The 18,694-nt window shown below is 30.3% G+C and overlaps 1 protein-coding gene across 6 annotated transcripts in view; it reads right to left on the bottom strand.

The window, feature by feature from the left end:
• LOC123260037 (dystrobrevin beta) overlaps positions 1 to 18,694 on the bottom strand; it is an 822,761-nt gene that overhangs the window by 277,431 nt on the left and 526,636 nt on the right. The window lies entirely within an intron of this gene.

Below are 18,694 nucleotides of genomic sequence, written 5' to 3'. Positions count from 1 at the left end.
TTGTAACGGGTAGTTTCAAGAGCTACTAATTAAAACCAGTTAATCCCCGGCTCGGAATTTTCTCGCCAGTGTCCAGGGTCTTCTCAAGGATAACTTATAAAATTTATAAATGAAATTTGAGCCTGAATATAATTGGAACACTATTTCTTTTATTCAAAACAACAAATATATATAAAAAAAAAAAGCTTAAATGATAATATGTACAAACTTGATGTCAACTTTAACAATAATCGGACATAACCCGCACACACCGTTTGTTTTCCCGTTATTGGTGCCACCTGGTGGCTGAACTCTGTCTACTACCTTTACAAAGTAGTATTCCCTACCGACGGAAAGCACCCCTTTCCGGCCCTACTTACCCCTAGTCCCGTTCGGGTGCTTGGAAAGCAACCCTTTCCGGCCCTACTTACCCCTAGTCCCGTTCGAGTGCTTGGAAAGCAACCCTTTCCGGCCCTACTTACCCCTAGTCCCGTTCGGGTGCTTGGAAAGCAACCCTTTCCGGCCCTACTTACCCCTAGTCCCGTTCGGGTGCTTGGAAAGCAACCCTTTCCGGCCCTACTTACCCCTAGTCCCGTTCGGGTGCTTGGAAAGCAACCCTTTCCGGCCCTACTTACCTCTAGTCCCGTTCGGGTGCTTGGAAAGCAACCCTTTCCGGCCCTACTTACCCCTAGTCCCGTTCGGGTGCTTGGAAAGCAACCCTTCCTAGCTACGCGGTGGCCAAATTTGCCCCAAATGGTCAAGTCAGCACTTACCTGGTTCCTGGTCGGAGACGAGGTAGGAGTTCCTTGGCAATCTTCCTGGTGAATGGTTTTCTACTAGGAAGGTTTTTTTACCACTGGGAAACTTGGTACAGCGTATTCGCTCAAGTAATTCTCCAGAGAAAGAACTGCTTGCTTTATCGAGCCAAATTTTGGCGTTTATCATTTTTTCCCCAACTCTTTTGTAACGAACCGGAAGGGTAGTTTTAGACACCTGTCCGGTGTCCGCGAACTAGCATTCAAAAATAAATATTTATTATTCTAATCGTAATTTCCTTCATTCTCTATCCATTCGTCTCGCCAAATTCTAAGTTTTTATTTTCGAAACTTAATTCTTTATGATTTTAATCGTAATTTCCTTCATTCTCTATCCATTCGTTTCGTTAAATTCACAATTATTTATTATTTTAATCGTAATTTCTTTCATTATATATCCATTCGTAGATTTTCCATACTAAATTGTCCTCGGGACTTATAAAATCTTCGCTTACCTAATTTATTTCTTACAAAAATAATAATCGTCATTTCTTTCATTCTATATCCATTCGTTGATTTTCCATACTAAATTGTCCTCGGGACTTAAAATAATTTTGCCAGTCTATTAATTTCTTTTACAATTTAATCATACCTTCGGTAATAATAATATAAAATTACAAAAATTAAATAATAATCGCCGCACTAATAACAATAATTGTTTCTATTAATTTCCAATAATATAAAAAAAACTGAAATGCTCAGATACGAAAAATCTGGGTCATAATTATAATTAAGACTCTGTCTTTTCTTCTATTTATTTTTAAACAAATAATAATAAATAACTTGTAATTTAATATAAAAAACGACGTAAATTAATAGTTTAAATAATATTTGAACTATGTAAACCGTAATAATAATAATAATATCTAACTAAAAAATATAATTATAACCGTTTAACACGAAAATATATTCTCGCTGGTTCCGGCCGGCTTAGTATCAGGTGAACATGAGCTTGGAAGAGTAGGTATTCCTACTGCCGCTCCGCCGTCTCGCTCGCACCTTTGTTCTCGCCGCCTCGCTCGTTGTCTTGCTCGCACTTATACTCATGACCATCATAACCTCTCTTTATCAAAGAACGCAAATTTCGAAACAGAACTAAAGTCAAGGTCTATGGATGTGTTTTTGTTTGTATGGCTACTAAGGCCGTCCATTTAGAGATCGCAAGTGACCTAACTACTGAAGGTTTCTTAGGAGCTTTCGGACGTTTTATTGGTAGAAGAGGGGTTCCATCTCATATATATTCTGATAATGGTACCAATTTTGTGGGTGCAAATCATCAATTAAGAGAACTTTACCAACTATTCAACTCAAAATCCCATCAGGATATTGTTAATAACTATGCTATAAATAAAAATATTATCTGGAAATTCAATCCACCTCTATCTCCTCATTTCGGTGGTATCTGGGAGGCGGCAGTCAAGTCATTTAAACATCATTTTAAACGAGTAGTGAAAGAACAACTTTTAACATTTGAAGAATTAAATTCTCTGGCCATACAAATTGAATCTGTATTAAATTCTCGTCCTTTATGTTCATTGTCAAGTGATCCTAATGACCCTATTGCTTTAACTCCTGCACACATTTTAATAGGTCGTCCTCTCACAATGCTGCCTGAAAATGATTTTTCTGATGTTCCAGATAATAGACTAAGCTCATGGCAATTCATTGTCAAGGCTCGACAGGATTTCTGGAAACGCTGGTATTTGGAATACCTTCACGAACTACAGACCAGGCAAAAATGGGACTCCAAACGAGGAGATATTAAAATCAATCAAGTTGTCTTGCTAATGGACAAAAACCAACCATGCATGCGGTGGCAGCTGGGAGTAGTGATCGACATTCATCCAGGAGAGGATAATATAACAAGAGTAGCTTCAATTCGAACGGCTCAAGGCATATATAAACGGAATATCACTCTATTGTGTCCTTTACCAATCAATTCTTAAATTCTGTAAAATCAAAATATTATAATCATGTAATGTCACTAATTGTAAACACTACTCATAACATCTTGCTCAACCTTCGCAACGGGGGGAGTATGTTTAACCGCCAGAAAAGAGATCCAGTAAAAATTTATAAGAGGAATTGCGCCTTCGGGCTTGATCGCTCCAACTCGGGAATAATCGTATCACGCGATGGCCGTCGCTCATGCGCGTCTTGGTTAACGGGAGAGAAGCCGGCTCACCTGGTCGGCGATAAGCAGTTGTGCTTGGACTCTTGTACTAGTACGACTACTCTGTATCACTCGATCCCGATATTTCTTACTTGCATCTTACATTTGTTCAAATACTTAAATTATTCATTAAACACAAATAATTACTTCAATTTTAATAACAATTAAATTCTCAAATCATTCAAATCAGTTCAATAGTTCAGTGAATTAAAATAAATAAAATCAAGGTAGATTTAATTAGTGACGCCACGCGGCCATTGCGCGCCATATTAATAAAGTATTGCAACAGCCACGCGGCTTTAGTCAATCCATTATTGACGCGCGATATTAATATTAAATTATATTGAATTCATTACCAACATTTAATTACAATTTTACTTAATTAAATTCATCAATAGTTCAATTCTAAATTCAAAATCATTTGACTATTTTCTACACGAAAAACAATAAATTCAATTGACCAACATCTTGTTATCAATTGAATATTATAAGCTCTCACACTGAGACAATTCATTTAATTAATTGAACATTATTAGCTCTCACACTGAGACAGTTCATCTAATTAATTAAATATTACCAGCTCCCACCTTGGGACAATACAAATTTAAATTATCGATAAATTTCTCTCTACGGCGGCTGAGCTCACCCTTATTACGTTATTGCAACGTAAGTTACACATACACACTTACACACATACAATTTACTTGTATAATTTTCATCAAGGAGGTTTTTTCTCAGCTTAGCTGGGTTTTCCTCCTTAGGGGACAAATAAATCATCTAAATTGTTCTCCAAAAAATCCAAGTATTTTTATTTAACTTCCTAATCCTAACTTCATCACATTTTTAAAATTAATTACGGGAGCTATCCGCATTGGATAGTTTTCGACAAAACACTACTTTTTTTTTATATCGTTTTTATTACACCTGTGTCTTGGTGCAATCCTCTTGCAACACTACTGTAAGGCCAACAATTAGGGTTCACGAAATATCCCTGCTTTTTATGTTTGTGGGATAGTCGCGATCGAAAAAATCACTATGTTAAAAAAGAATGGCTAACGAGAACGAATTTGAATCCTCGTTCTCCCAATGTTACCCGAGAACCTCTAATTGATCCTTCCAAGTACTTACGACCGCCACTTCACATGAAGCTTGGTCTTATGAAGCAGTTTGTCAAAGCTTTAGATAAAGATGGCAACTGTTTCAAATATTTGAGGGAAAACTTTCCAGCTATAAGTGATGCAAAATTGAAAGAAGGAATTTTCGATGGACCCTAAATTCGGACTTTATTTAAGAACGATAATTTCGAATATGAAATGAACGAGATTGAGAAAGCAGCATGGGCAAGCTTCAAAGAAGTATCACAAAACTGTTTAGGGAATACGAAAAGTGAGAATTACGTGAATTTAGTTGAAGAGTTGTTGTACAACTACGATACTTTGGGTTGCTTGATGAATTTAAAATTGCACTATTTAGATTCTCACCTTTCACACTTTCCTGAAAATCTTGACGATTACAGTGAAGAGCAAGGCGAAAGATTTCATCAAGACATTAGTGTAATGGAAAATCGTTATCAAGGAAAGTGGGATATCATTATGATGGCTGATCATTGTTGGACACTGAAGAGAGATCTACCTGAGAAAATAAAAAAGCGAAAGAAAAACCCTTGATGTAGGTCATTTGAAGATAAAAGGGTTAGATATAAGCGGAGAATGAATTAAAATTAAAAAATAAATGGTTTTGAAAAGATTTTTTTAAAGAATTAAAATTTTTTGAGGATTTAGGTCAAAAAATTTAAAATTTATATTCCACAGATCGGATAACATGTTTGATTTGATTTTAATTTTCAGTGGTTTTTTGCCATTTATTTAGATTTTTAGAGATGTCTGAGCCATATGAATTCGAGATTTATATTTGGCGGATCAAAATACATGGGAATCATGATTGATCTAATTTTAGAAAATTTTTTTTAACACAATATCTGGAATTTTTTGTTATTTTTTGCTTTTTTTGCAATTTTTCAGGGTTGTTTGGAATTTACTTAAACTTTTAATGGCTTATGGTCTAAATTAACTTCAGATAAGTATTAAGCGGATCGAAATAAATTAAAATCATGCTTAGTTTAGGTCAAAAAATTTTTTTAAATCATTTTAAATCTCCTAAACTGCCGATTTTTGTCATTTTTTTCTGTTTTTCTAAGTTTTCTCGAAAATTTGACGGTATACGGGTCAAACTGACCTCAAATTCAAATTCAGCGGGTCGAAATACATAAAGATATTAATAATTATTAATTGGAAAAAAATTATTCGATGAAGTAAAATTGTCGATCCAAAAACAAATCATTTTGTCTAAAGCTACCCCTTATAGGGGGCACCTTTTAGCAGGCCTGGGGCACGTTTAAACAATTCATAAAACTACTATATAAATTATTACAATCACATTTATTGGTTTTTTATCGTTAATATTGCTAATATATAAAGCTTAGATTTATTATTTTAATTAATATTCATAAAATCTTAAAGATTATGATAAACAAACAGTCATTTTTATACTGTTACATTTTAAACAACAGTTTTAAACAACTTTTCTTAAATTTAATTTGATAAATCTAGCTTATCAGACTTGTTTCTCAGCGATGAATGTTAGAGACTTAGACATTTCTTACTCAATAAAACTTAGTTAAAACTTTGGATATCAATTAAAATTTAGATTGGTTAATAAAATTATAAAATATTCAATATCAAAAACACTATTGAATTTATTCGCATCTCAATCAGCTTTACTTTTCCCAGCCTTCTTTTTTCTGGTCTTAACTTTTTTCTTGGGTGCTCCTTCGTCGGTAATTTTTGTCTTTTTCATGAGCAATGGTGATTTTTTTAACCGGCTTTGACGTTCTAAGCATCGCGCTCCCACCTGTATCGACATAGTTGTATTCAAGTTGGAATTAGATGATTCTTGCTCTGTGCGACAAACTAACGCAGTAGAAGTTGACGGTGTTAACGGGCGATTTGTCACTTCTGAACATTGAAAATCATCTTCTGTGAATGCATTTCTCGAGAATGGATAGATACCTGTTTTGGAAAACCCTGAAGTAATATTAATTGGTGTGAATGCAGCGTTATAAGCCGGGGTAACTATTGATGCCAAATGATGAATCGTTATTGTCTTGCCAGGATTATTTAGTAACCAATCATTGTGTGAAACAGAAAGCTTTCGTTTAAATTGGCCCATAACTGCGACATCCAGAGGTTAGAGACGGTGAGTACAGTGAGGTGGAAAAGTAAGAAGAATAACCCCGTTGTCACGACAAAATTTAATAGCATCTCATGTACAGTGCTTTCATGATTATCTAATAATAACAAGATCTTATCATTTTTACTGCATTTTGTTGCTTTTTGGATATGTTTTAAAACTTTAATGAATAGTGATCCAGTCATCCAACCACTTTGAGGACTGTTTGCTAATCCAATGCTACCAATGGGTGCTCCAATGAGCATGTTTTCATCGAATCGAGCTCTAGGAAATATAAAAACCGGTGGAATCGTGTTTCCTGCAGCAGTGACTATTGCACACATGGTTATCAATTGTCTCCTTTCAGCAGAAACACTTTGCCCAACTTGCTTTTGACCGGATTAGGCAATTACTTTTGGTGCTTGCACCACTGTAGTCATGCATGTCTCCTCTAGATTAATACTATGATCAGCAGTAAACTGATACCTTTACATTACTTCTTTATGATTATTCTGGAATTCAGAAACATTATGTTTATTGAAGCTAGTTGATCTCGAAAGGCTAGTATTTTCAGGTTTTCTTAAAGATAGCACTGGGTGTTTCTTCATAAAAGATTTCATCCATTCAATTCCAGCAATTTCATGTTTTTTCCATTGAGGTGGACATTTATTTAGAGCTACAGCATATTTATATGCTAAAAGTCTTGTTTGTTTATATGTTAATCCGTAATTCATTTTTGAACTTTGTAATAAATATGATTCCTACATTTTTTCTTCTGCATTTGTAAAAACTTGTCTTGTCGAACAATTAGACGAATACTCTTCACTTCTTAATTTTTTTTTCTCGCGATGTTTCTTAACGCGATTGAATAAGGTACTAACCTTAATACCGTATACATTCGCAGCATCTCTTAAAGTCATCGTCTTATTAATTACATGGACAACAGCTCTTTGCACATCATTTTCATTTATATTATTTTTCCGCTTCTTTGTATAGTTACGAACCATGCCTAACCTTAAAATCAAAAATTATTGATTAATTATATATACTAAAAAGTATACACTTCTTTATAAAATATATATAAAAATAAACATGGTTATAAATTATTATTACTCTAATTTATAATTGTTCAAAGGTGCCCCCCGTTCTTTGTTCAAAGCTGCCCCAATGCCATACTGAAGATAAATAATCAATTTAAACTTATTGACAATTAATAATACTAAAATTAATTCTCTTAATAAGCGGAATTCAAAATTCCAATTTTAAAAGGTTATCCACGGGAGTTACATTTTGGCAGACCCTAATATATATATATATACATACATATATATATATATATATATATATATATATATATATATATATATATATATATATATATATATATTAGGGTGTGCCAAAAAAAGACGATATTTTTTTTTTTTTTCACTCTTAGCCCAAAATATGATAGGATATGTCTAAACAAAAATTCTGTCAAAAGGCCAGCTCTTAATTTCAATTTTAAGAGCTCCTTCATCGAACTTTAAGTTTTCCCATATAAATAACATGGAAAGTACGGTCTTAAACAGTATTTTACCCTGCAAGCTGTGAAGAAAATTTTTTTTGATAAAATGAATGATTGGACCTTTTTAAGCATTAAATTTCTGAGAAAAAATTTCGTTGAGTCATAAATCAATTGTCATTATTTAAGTTTTTACGGATCTTTGAAATTTGAATTTTTTGAAAATTTTACGTTTTTTGCATTTAACAGCCAAACTATTGGAGATAGAAAAAAAAATTAAATAGCAATTTTGTAGTTCGTTTGATGCTCTATAACAAAGTTCTTAACAATTTTTTTGTATAATCAATAACAAAAAAGCTACAGACCTACAAAGTTTTGTTTTTATTATTTTTCACTTTTTTCAATTGAACTATCGATGATATAGAACAAAAAATTTAGTATAAATTTTTTAGTATATCAAATTTGCAACAAAATTGTATAGGTGAGATTTTTCGTATTATTGATGGTTAAAAGTTACAGGCTCAACAAATTCTATTTTTATGATTTTTCATCTATATCATGTAGTATATCAATAATATATATAAAAAATTAATAATAAACATAAAGTACATTCAATTTTTTACAAATTTATGCTTGGTAAACTTTATATACTGTCTGCAGTTCCTAGATCAAAAATTGTTTACTAAAATCCAGTAAGAATCAGAAGAACTACAATAAGAATTTGTGAAATAGAACCCTCCTTCAAGTTGTTTACTATGACTAGATTATTATAATTATGGTTTATGATGAAATATACACGATTAGATTAAATAATGATGATAATAAATTTATAATTACTTTGCAAATAAAACAGATAAAAAAGGTTTTTATAGTTTTGATTATATATTTAGACTCTAAAGAAATATGTTTCCTTTTCAATATCAATTAATCGCAATTTAACCCAGAAAAATTATTACACAAAAATAAATTCTCAATATTTTATGTTTATGTTTCTATAAATATTAATATTTGCATTGAACTATGTGTTTTCTATAAAAATGAAGTTGTTATTGCTGCCAATATTCAAATTTAAATTCAAATTATCCTAAGGAATTCGCATTTAACGCCCTCTAAGCATTTATTGTTTTACCGCTTAATTGATAAATTTTCCCCGGGAGAACGCCAATTAGTGAATTCTATTGTCTTTCGTTTTAATTAGTCTTCAATTGAGGTTGGTTTTTTAAGAGTTATTTATGTAATAACAACAATTATACTTTTTGGAAAAAAAAACAATGTCTAGTAAAACTAATCAAAGAAAATACATCAACTTAGTTGGCTTCGAATCGAAAAATTTAAATAATTTAAAATTACCGATGAATCGTGACGTTTTATGTTTGTTTTTCTACAAACATAGAACAGAAAAACGAATTATCCGCGAAAGTGCTAAACTTGTTCTTTTTGAGGTTAGTAAGGTGTGGAATAAGTTTTCATTGCCTGCAAACAACTCACATAATACAATCGTAAAAATTGAAAAATTGTACAAAGATTGGCAAATAACTCAAGTGAATAAAGCTCGAAAAAGATCTCCAGCTCAACTATTAGTTGAAAAAAATTTCAGAGATTCTCTTGATCGGTTATTTGATATTGCACCGCAGAATGCTTTACAGATTCTGAATTCTCCTCAAAAAAGAATTCTGATTGATAGTCGGCACATCTGTAAAACTAGCCAGTTGTTAAAAAACGCTACCGATGTTCAAGAAGTGCTAAGTACAGCAACTATTTGCCTAGATAATAACTTGAATGTTGTTCAAGTGGAAAGTACAGAAACAAACTCAGACATTAACGAGATTGATCTAGCAGGTATATTAGATAGGTGTTTTTTTGTTCTATTTTTTATAATCTACACTGAGAGAAAAAATTTATTTTAATTAGCAATGTTGCAATAAAAAGTTAATTTGATAAAACTTTTCATCAATTTCATTTCTTAGCTGAAGAAATTAAAATTTTATCAACAGTAACTTTCTTGTTCAAAAAAGTTTTCTAGATTTGGGAAAAAACAATTTTGGATGTGAATTCGCAAGTTGTCTTTCTAAGATTGTTTTTTTTTCCGAATCAAATAAAATTAATTTCAACGAGAAAGTTGCTATGATAATAATTGGGATTTCTTCAGCTAAGAAATAAAGTTATGAAAATTTTCAATAAGTCTATTTTTGTCACAACAATGCCGATTCCTTTCAAAATCAATTTTTTTTTCTTAGTGATCTCTTTCATGAGCTGATGAAATTGAACTCTTTTCTCAATTTTCCTTAATTTGTACTCTTAAAAATTTCCATTTATAGACTCTATGTTGCCTCTTTCACAACATTCTACTGCTTCTACTGCATCAACTCAATCAAATAGTTCTACTACTTCTGACTTTTCTAATGAACTACCTCTAGAACCAAAACTAAAAAAAATCAAATTAATGACACCGGAAGTTGTTTCAGCAATGGATAGAGCTAACGTTACCAGTAGACAAGCGACACATCTTATTTTCGCTATTGCATCGGCTTTGGGACATAATTTAAATGATGTCTCTATAAGTCACCGTACGGTTCATCGAAATCGGATAGAATTAAGAAAGGAAATTGCCAAAGATTTAAAAACTGACTTGAGAATTGCTCAATGCGTTGTTATCCATTGGGATGGGAAGTTACTGCCTGATATAACTGGCCGGGACAAAGTTGAAAGACTTCCAATAATCTTATCAGGTGTTAATACTCAGCAATTATTAGGAGTACCTAAGCTTGATCGTGGGACTGGGTTAAATCAAGCTATCGCTATCAAGGAAATTATAAATGAATGGAACATCTTGGATCGTATTAAAGCAATGTGTTTTGATACTTGTCCTACAAACACAGGTAAATATACTTATTACAAAAATTAAGGTAAATAAACAAAAATTTAAAATTTTTTGGTGATTTTAAAAAGCCTCTAATTTGAAGGAAAATAATCATACAGTATTGTTTTTAAATCTGAACTTTAAAATTTTTGAGCGTGAACAGTGTTGAGGTAATATAAATCATAAGAAAATGACAAAAAAAACTTCCAAGAATTTGCTCATATTCTGTTAAAATTAAAGAAAATTTCTTTTCTCAAGTTTTCTTTTTCGAAAAATTTGTACCTTTTGTGTTCTCTACAACAATTGACATTTGTTGAAAGAGAAAATGTTGCTTCGTAAGGATAACTTAATCTTCAAAAGAGCATACAAATTGAGAAAGATATCTTTATAATTTAAAAAGATCTAATTGATTTTTGACGGGTACTTATGAGAAAAAATCCCAGCGCTTTAAAACGTTCAGAGTTTTTTTAGGGCATTTTAAAATTCAAAAACTACAGAAAATATCCTCCAATTATTCATTACATCTTAATTGATACTAAGTAATCTGAATATACATACGCATCCGAATTTTTTTTAGACGAAATTTTGATTTCGAAAAAATTCTTTTATTAACATCCGTTGACCGCTTGTACAGAATATTTTGTAGTTTTCAAGACCCTCTTTTTACTCTTACGGAGATCATTATTTTCTGAGAAATCGATTGTTAAACTCAAAAAAGACTTTTTTACTCTCACCGACAATAACTTAGCACCAAATAATCGAACAGAGTTTGAAATAAAGTCAAAAAGACGAGAAAGAAATTCTCTAGAAGAGTCTTATGATGCCGTTTTAAAAAAAATGATTGAAGTCTATAGACCGTCTCAAAGATCAGCAAATATTTGGAAAATTTTTTTTCGATGATTTTCTACTCTATACACTTTGATTAAAACTAGAAATTGAATTAATTAGTTTATTACTTTATTATTAGGGTGTGCCAAAGTTCAATTTCTGTGAGAAACCTTTCAAAAGTGGAATTTTGAGTTCTGCTTTTAACAGGAGTTGAGTTTGGGAATTTTCTGAGATATTTTGAGTTGAGACAATTTATTTGAATTTCATAGAATTCTTAACAGGAGCTTTGTTTGGGCATTTCCGGCTCAAATGCGGAAATTTCAGCGGAAATGAGCAAACAAAGCTCCTGTTAAAAGTTCTATGAAAATCATGTAAATTGTCTCAATCCAGAATATCTTAGGAAATGCCCAAACACAGCTCCTGTTAAAAGCAGAACTCAAAATTCCAATTTTAAAAGGTTTCTCATGGGGATTGAATTTTGGCACACCCTATTTATTATACTAAGAAAAATTTTCCGGTCCACGTCTTTCACGTACACGGTGTATGACTTATTTTCAATACTTTAGTGTACGAAATTCTTAAATTTTTGGATATTCTCGAAAGTATCAATTGGTATCGAATTTTATTTAATTTTCTAATCATTTTTATTGTAGGATCTGATAAAGGAACATGCAGTCGCTTAGAACAAATGCTAAAAAAGCCATTACTATATTTGGCATGTCGACATCACATATATGAGTTGATTTTGAGAAGCGTTGTTGAAGTTGTTTGGCCAGGATCAAATTCTCCTAATGTACCGATTTTTGTACGGTTCCAAAACTCTTGGAAGAACATAGACCAAACAAAGTATGAGACTGGTATTCAAGATTCCATTATAAATAAAGAAGTTCACGGTAAAAAAGACGAAATAATTAGTTTCATCGTAACTTAACTGCAGGTAGTTAATTTAAATTATAATGATCATTTCTATTAATTAATGTTCGCACATTCACTTTAAAAGTATACTCTTAAGTCATAGTTTGAGAGCACTATACAAATAAGAAAATTTAAGAAATATATGAATTTTTTGAATATTTCAATTGAATTTGAACGAGTATATTTAAATAAAAATAGTTTTACCCATAAGAATCAATAAGGTATTTTCAAGTTTCCAGTTCCTCATACGGATATTTTTTAACTTTTAATTTTTTTTCTCAATAATTTATTGTTAAGATACTTGTAATAGAATACAAAACTATACTGATAAAAAAGTGAACTTTTGACTCAATAGAAAAATCTTGAACCATGAAAACTATTTTGAAAAAACTGATTTTCTTGAGTCTAGAGAAAAAATTCTTAAGCCAAGAAATTTTCTTTGGTCAATAATTTTTTCTCTTGAATCAAAAAAAATCATTTTCTTCAAAATAGTTTTAATAGTTCAAGATTTTATTCTCGATTCAAGTCAATTTTCTTATCAGTGTATTGATTTTAATTTAATTATCAACAATTTGACCACCAAACGTCGTGCGGATCGAAATAAAACTAAAAAAAAATGATATTTTTTCGGTCAGAATGCAGCTCAGACCATTATTAATGAATTTCCCGATCGTTTTTCCTCCTAAAAAATTTTAGAATCTCCGTTTAAAAACTCAACATTTCAAAATACTATTTTTTGTCTCTCGTTCAAGCAGTTATTGATGAAAGTACCGCCTTTCAAATATCACTGAAAAATTAAAAAAATTCATTTGCTCCTTTAGACTTTTGACTAGTAGTCGAATTTAACTAATACTGAAAACTGACATGAGATTTAATACTAGATCATAGTGGTTTTTTCAGATAACAAATGACTATTCGTTGTAATGTATAACTTGATCGTAATTTTTGAAATAATTTTCTAAAACTTAATGAACATTTTTATATTCCAGAAAAAGCATGACAGAGATGATTATAAAGAGCTTTTGGAATTAGTGTTAATATTCTTAGGTGGTACTCCGAGAAACGGGATCAAATTTAGAGCTCCAGGACCAAATCATCATGCAAGATGGATGGCTAAGAATCTATATGCTTTAAAAATCTTCATTTTTAAAAAACAGTTTAAAGTCAATGCAACTGAAGTAAATGGACTGAGATATGTCTGCTTATTTCTAGTTAATTTCTACACGGTTTCATGGTTTAATGCACCTTCTGCGATAAAGTCATCCTATCAAGATTTGAATCTGATCAAAAATCTTTATGAATTCCGTTCTGTCCATAAAAAAATGTCTGAAGCAGCAACGGTGACATTTTCAAGACACTTATGGTACTTGTCAGAAGAGTTGGTCGGGTTAACTTTGTTTGATGACAGAGTTTCCTTACATGCTAAGAGACAAACCGTAACTGCAATAAAAACGCGAGAAAGTAATGCTTCGAATTCAAAAAAATTTATCGTCAAAGACGTAAGCTTATTATTATCGAAAAACATCGAAGATTTTGCTAGCAAGCAATCTCTATTTTTGTTTGAGCGGTATCAATTACCGTATCAATTTATGGACAAGGATCCAGAGCTCTGGGCATTTGATCAAGATTATCTACATTGCAAATCTGTGTTTTCAGACTTAAAAGTTGTCAACGATCTCGCTGAAAGAGGTGTTGCATTAATCCAGGACTACAACAACTGCTTAACGAGAAATGAAGAACAAAAACAATATTTATTGCAAGTTGTCGAAGAACACAGAAAAAATTTCCTTACGTTACCAAAAATAAAATTGTAGCTACTTATTCAAAGAAATAAAAAATTTAACTACACGATTGAAACTATGATAATCGTTTTTGTCTGTTATTTTTATTAAGTGATTATAAATTTATTATCATCATTATTTAATCTAATCGTGTAAATTTTATCATGAACCAAAATTATAATAATCTAGTCATAGTAATCAACTTGAAGGAGGGTTCTATTTCACAAATTCTTATTGTAGTTTTTCTGATTCTTACTGGAATTTAGTAAACAATTTTTGATCTAGGAATCTCAATCTTGCTGATTAAAAAAATTAACCATTTGTCTCGATAATCACTCAATTTGTATTCATTGAATATTTCTTTAACGCAAAACATTACTGAAGTAACAATAATATTGTAACGATATTGAACTGCAGACAGTATATAAAGTTTACCAAGCATAAATTTGTGAAAAATTGAATGTACTTTATATTTCTTATTAATTTTTTATATATATTATTGATATACTACATGATATAGATGAAAAATCATAAAAATAGAATTTGTTGAGCCTGTAACTTTTAACCATCAATAATACGAAAAATCTCACCTATACAATTTTGTTGCAAATTTGATATACTAAAAAATTTATACTAAATTTTTTGTTCTATATCATCGATAGTTCAATTGAAAAAAGTGAAAAATAATAAAAACAAAACTTTGTAGGTCTGTAGCTTTTTTGTTATCGATTATACAAAAAAATTGTTAAGAACTTTGTTATAGAACATCAAACGAACTACAAAATTGCCATTTAATTTTTTTTTCTATCTCCAATAGTTTGGCTGTTAAATGCAAAAAACGTAAAATTTTCAAAAAATTCAAATTTCAAAGATCCGTAAAAACTTAAATAATGACGATTGATTTATGACTCAATGAAATTTTTTCTCAGAAATTTATTGCTTTGAAAGGTCCAATCATTCATTTTATCAAAAAAAATTTTCTTCACAGCTTGCAGGGTAAAATACTGTTTAAGACCGTACTTTCCATGTTATTTATATGGGAAAACTTAAAGTTCGATGAAGGAGCTCTTAAAATTGAAATTAAGAGATGGCCTTTTGACAGAATTTTTGTTTAGACATATCCTATCATATTTTGGGCTAAGAGTGAAAAAAATATCGTCTTTTTGGCACACCTAATATATATATATATATATATATATATATATATATATATATATATATATATATATATATATATATATATATATATATATATATATATATATATATATATTAGGGTGTGCCAAAAAAATCAGATATTTTTTTTTTTTCACTTTCCGCTTAAAATATCGTAGAAGATGTCGAAACAAAAGGCCTGTCCGAAGGAGAGTTCTTAATTTTAATTTTAAGAGGTCCTCCATCGATTCTGAAGTTTTTCCCATTTAAATAACACTGGAAAAATTTTTGTTTTTCATTTTTACTGCCACAACGTCTAAAGATTTCATTTTTTCATGAAATAAACTATTAGACCTCATTTAGGATTAAATTTTGAACAAAAAATTCCATTAGGTCATATTGCTACCATCGAAGCCTGACTTTTTATAAAGTTTTACAGTATCAATTTTCCCCAAATTTCCTGTTTTTCGTAATTTTTTGCTAAACTATCCAAGAAAGAACAAAAAATCAAAAAACACTTTTTTCGAAATTTTTCGTTTCCGCTAACTCTCGAACGATTCAACCGATTTTGATGGGATTGATAGCAATCGACGTGGTTCTTTAAGCTCAAGAGCTGATTAGTATTTGGAATTCATCGGTGAAGCCGTTTAGAAGTTATTCCAAAAAAACGATTTTTTGAGTTTTATTTTTGAGATTTCTCAAAATCTAGCCAACCGAATCGATTCAAATTTTTTCGAAATTTAATGGCAATGATACTCTTTGGATCCCCACCTATTTCGATCCGATCGGCCGAGCCGTTCAAAAGTTATAAAAGGTTTACACACACACACACACACACACACACACACACACACACACACACACATATATATATATATATATATATATACATACATACAGCCGCACGGACATCATCGCGGGAATAGTCAGAGAAGCTTCCTGTGACCTTAAAACGTCAAGATCTGATGAAAACTCGATTTTCGAAAAACGGGGTAAAACCAACAACTTCCCGATTTTTGAAAATTTTCAATTTTCTTAGCGGGAAGTTAAAAACAATTTATACAAATAACTAACGAACTATAAAATTTTTGAATTTTTAATTTATTTTATAATTAAGTTAATAAAAATTTAATGAAAATTTAATGCACTGATAGAAGGATTTATTAACTATTAATAATTCAATTTATTCGATGACAATTATTGAATTTATTAAATTTTAATAAATATTTTTAACATTCAATAAATATTCATTTAGGAAAAAAGTATACTTATTAATATTTAATAATTATTTATTAATAGTTAACAAATATTTATTAACAGTTAATAAATATTTTATTAAGTGAATTTGTTTCGCTGGCAATGTCATTGGATATGAAGATTACTTGTGAACAGAAAGCATCTTTATAAATTATTTGCATTAATTATATTACATTATAATAACATTTGTTGTAAAAATCCCAAATTCTATCTCAGCTCATAATTATCTTTTATATTTTTAAATATTAAAAATGTCGATTTATTTAGTGAATTAAATTATTATCATGTATTCCAGCTATAACTTTATAAAAAGTGTCAAAAGAAAATTGCTATTTCTGATTTTTATTTTAAATAAATATTTGACAACAGTTAACTAATATTAATTGACCATTAATAAATATTTATTAACAGTTAATAAAGTGTACTTAATAAATTACTTATTAACTGGTAATGAATATTTATTAACTATTAACAAATATTTATTAACTTTTAATAAATCATATTTAATAAATAATTTATTAATTGTTAATAAATATTTATTGAATCCTATGATGTTAAAAAATCATTTGTTAACAGTTAAGGAAGTATTCTACTGTAGAGGCATGAATTTCGCCCGGTTTTAGAAGCGCTGTACGAAGGAAACAAAAAATATTTTTATAATCAATTTTTTTATCATTTGTTTATTGATGTTTTATTATTACATAAAAAAATTATTAAAAAAAAAAATTAAAATTGACAAAGTTATGAGCAGTCAAAGTGGGGGGTCAAAAAAAAAGAGCGTGTCCTGGCGTGCATTATTCCAACCCTCCTGGTGATCTGAAACATAAAAAACAGACGGATTCTTAATTATTATAGATGCCGCTATCGTATAACCCTTGGATAAGTTAAAAAAAAATTTTTTTTTAAAATGGCGGCAGTTTGAAAAATAAATTTTTTTTTTCATATTTTTTTAACAATTCCGAATTTTTTAAAAATACTAAATGAGAAGTTATAGTTTTGGGCAGGGTTCACGAGATAAAGCGATATATAGAGAACATCCTCTCCAAATTTGAAGTAAATCAGTTCATTAGAACTCGAGATATCCTTACCGCCAGCTTGAAAAAAGTAGTTCCGAGAAAAACGCGTTCAAAGTTTTGAGACAAGTTTTCGACAATTTTACTTGTAGAATGGTACAGAATACTTACATATTTTTAATCGGCGATTCCTGCTCCATATAAGAATCCTTCCTCTACTTCAAAACGCTCATTCTCCGATGTTCTCTTGTGAAGACGTGCAGTTATTATTTCGGGTTTCAGAACCCAAACATCGTTTCAATAAAGAATCAGCTGATAAACTTTCATAAATTGGTTTTATTACTTCTAAAACTTTGTCATTTAGAGGAGGATTTTTGTGGTCAAATTCGTCAATAGTGCCGTCTTCTATTGCCTTCTGATACTTGCACCAACTAGATGAACAATTCATGTTCTAGATGAACAATTCATGTTCTAGATGAACAATTCATGACAAGAAAAATACCAAAATTTCAGAAAAATCGAAAAAGGTCGGATACAAAGGTCGGGTGATCGATTTGGCATGGAGTGCCCTATATATAATATAAATAAATATATTTTTTTTTCTTCTATAAATTGATCAAATTTAGATATAATTGACAGACTGAATATAGATAAATTAAGTAAAGAATTTTACGAAATAAAATAATTTGTTGTCGATAAACAAAAAAAAAAGTTATTTTTGACTTTTTATAATGTTCGTTTTTTAAAGCCCTGTAACTTTTTTCCTATGCCAAGTTTGAGCTCTTAATAATAATTTTAAGTACTCACAATAAAAATTTAAAGTTTTACCATTTAAAATGCATGTAAAAAAAAATTTTTTTTTTCAAATTTCTAATGCTTACCCGGCTTTTACAATATTGCAAATCGGTTTGACGGACCTTGTGGGGAATTTCACGCTCTTCAAAATAGCTTTAAAGTTTTTTTGTGTAACTCGCACTGGTTCACCGGTAGGAGTCGTCAAAGTACAGTTTTTAAAAAAAATATATTTTCTTTTAATTTTTCGAGCAAACTGCCAAAAGTAGGAAAAAAAAAAGGACTGACTTATAAAAAAAAAGTTATCCAACTAATATTTAATGAATTTACAGCCATTTTTATACCGGAAAACGTAAGAAATTGATAAATATTAACTCATAATGTTATTTAGATTCAT

The sequence above is a fragment of the Cotesia glomerata genome, linkage group LG2 (genome assembly GCF_020080835.1).
Source record: "Cotesia glomerata isolate CgM1 linkage group LG2, MPM_Cglom_v2.3, whole genome shotgun sequence".
NCBI lineage: Eukaryota > Metazoa > Arthropoda > Insecta > Hymenoptera > Braconidae > Cotesia > Cotesia glomerata.
This window is presented reverse-complemented; position numbering and strand designations above follow the sequence as displayed.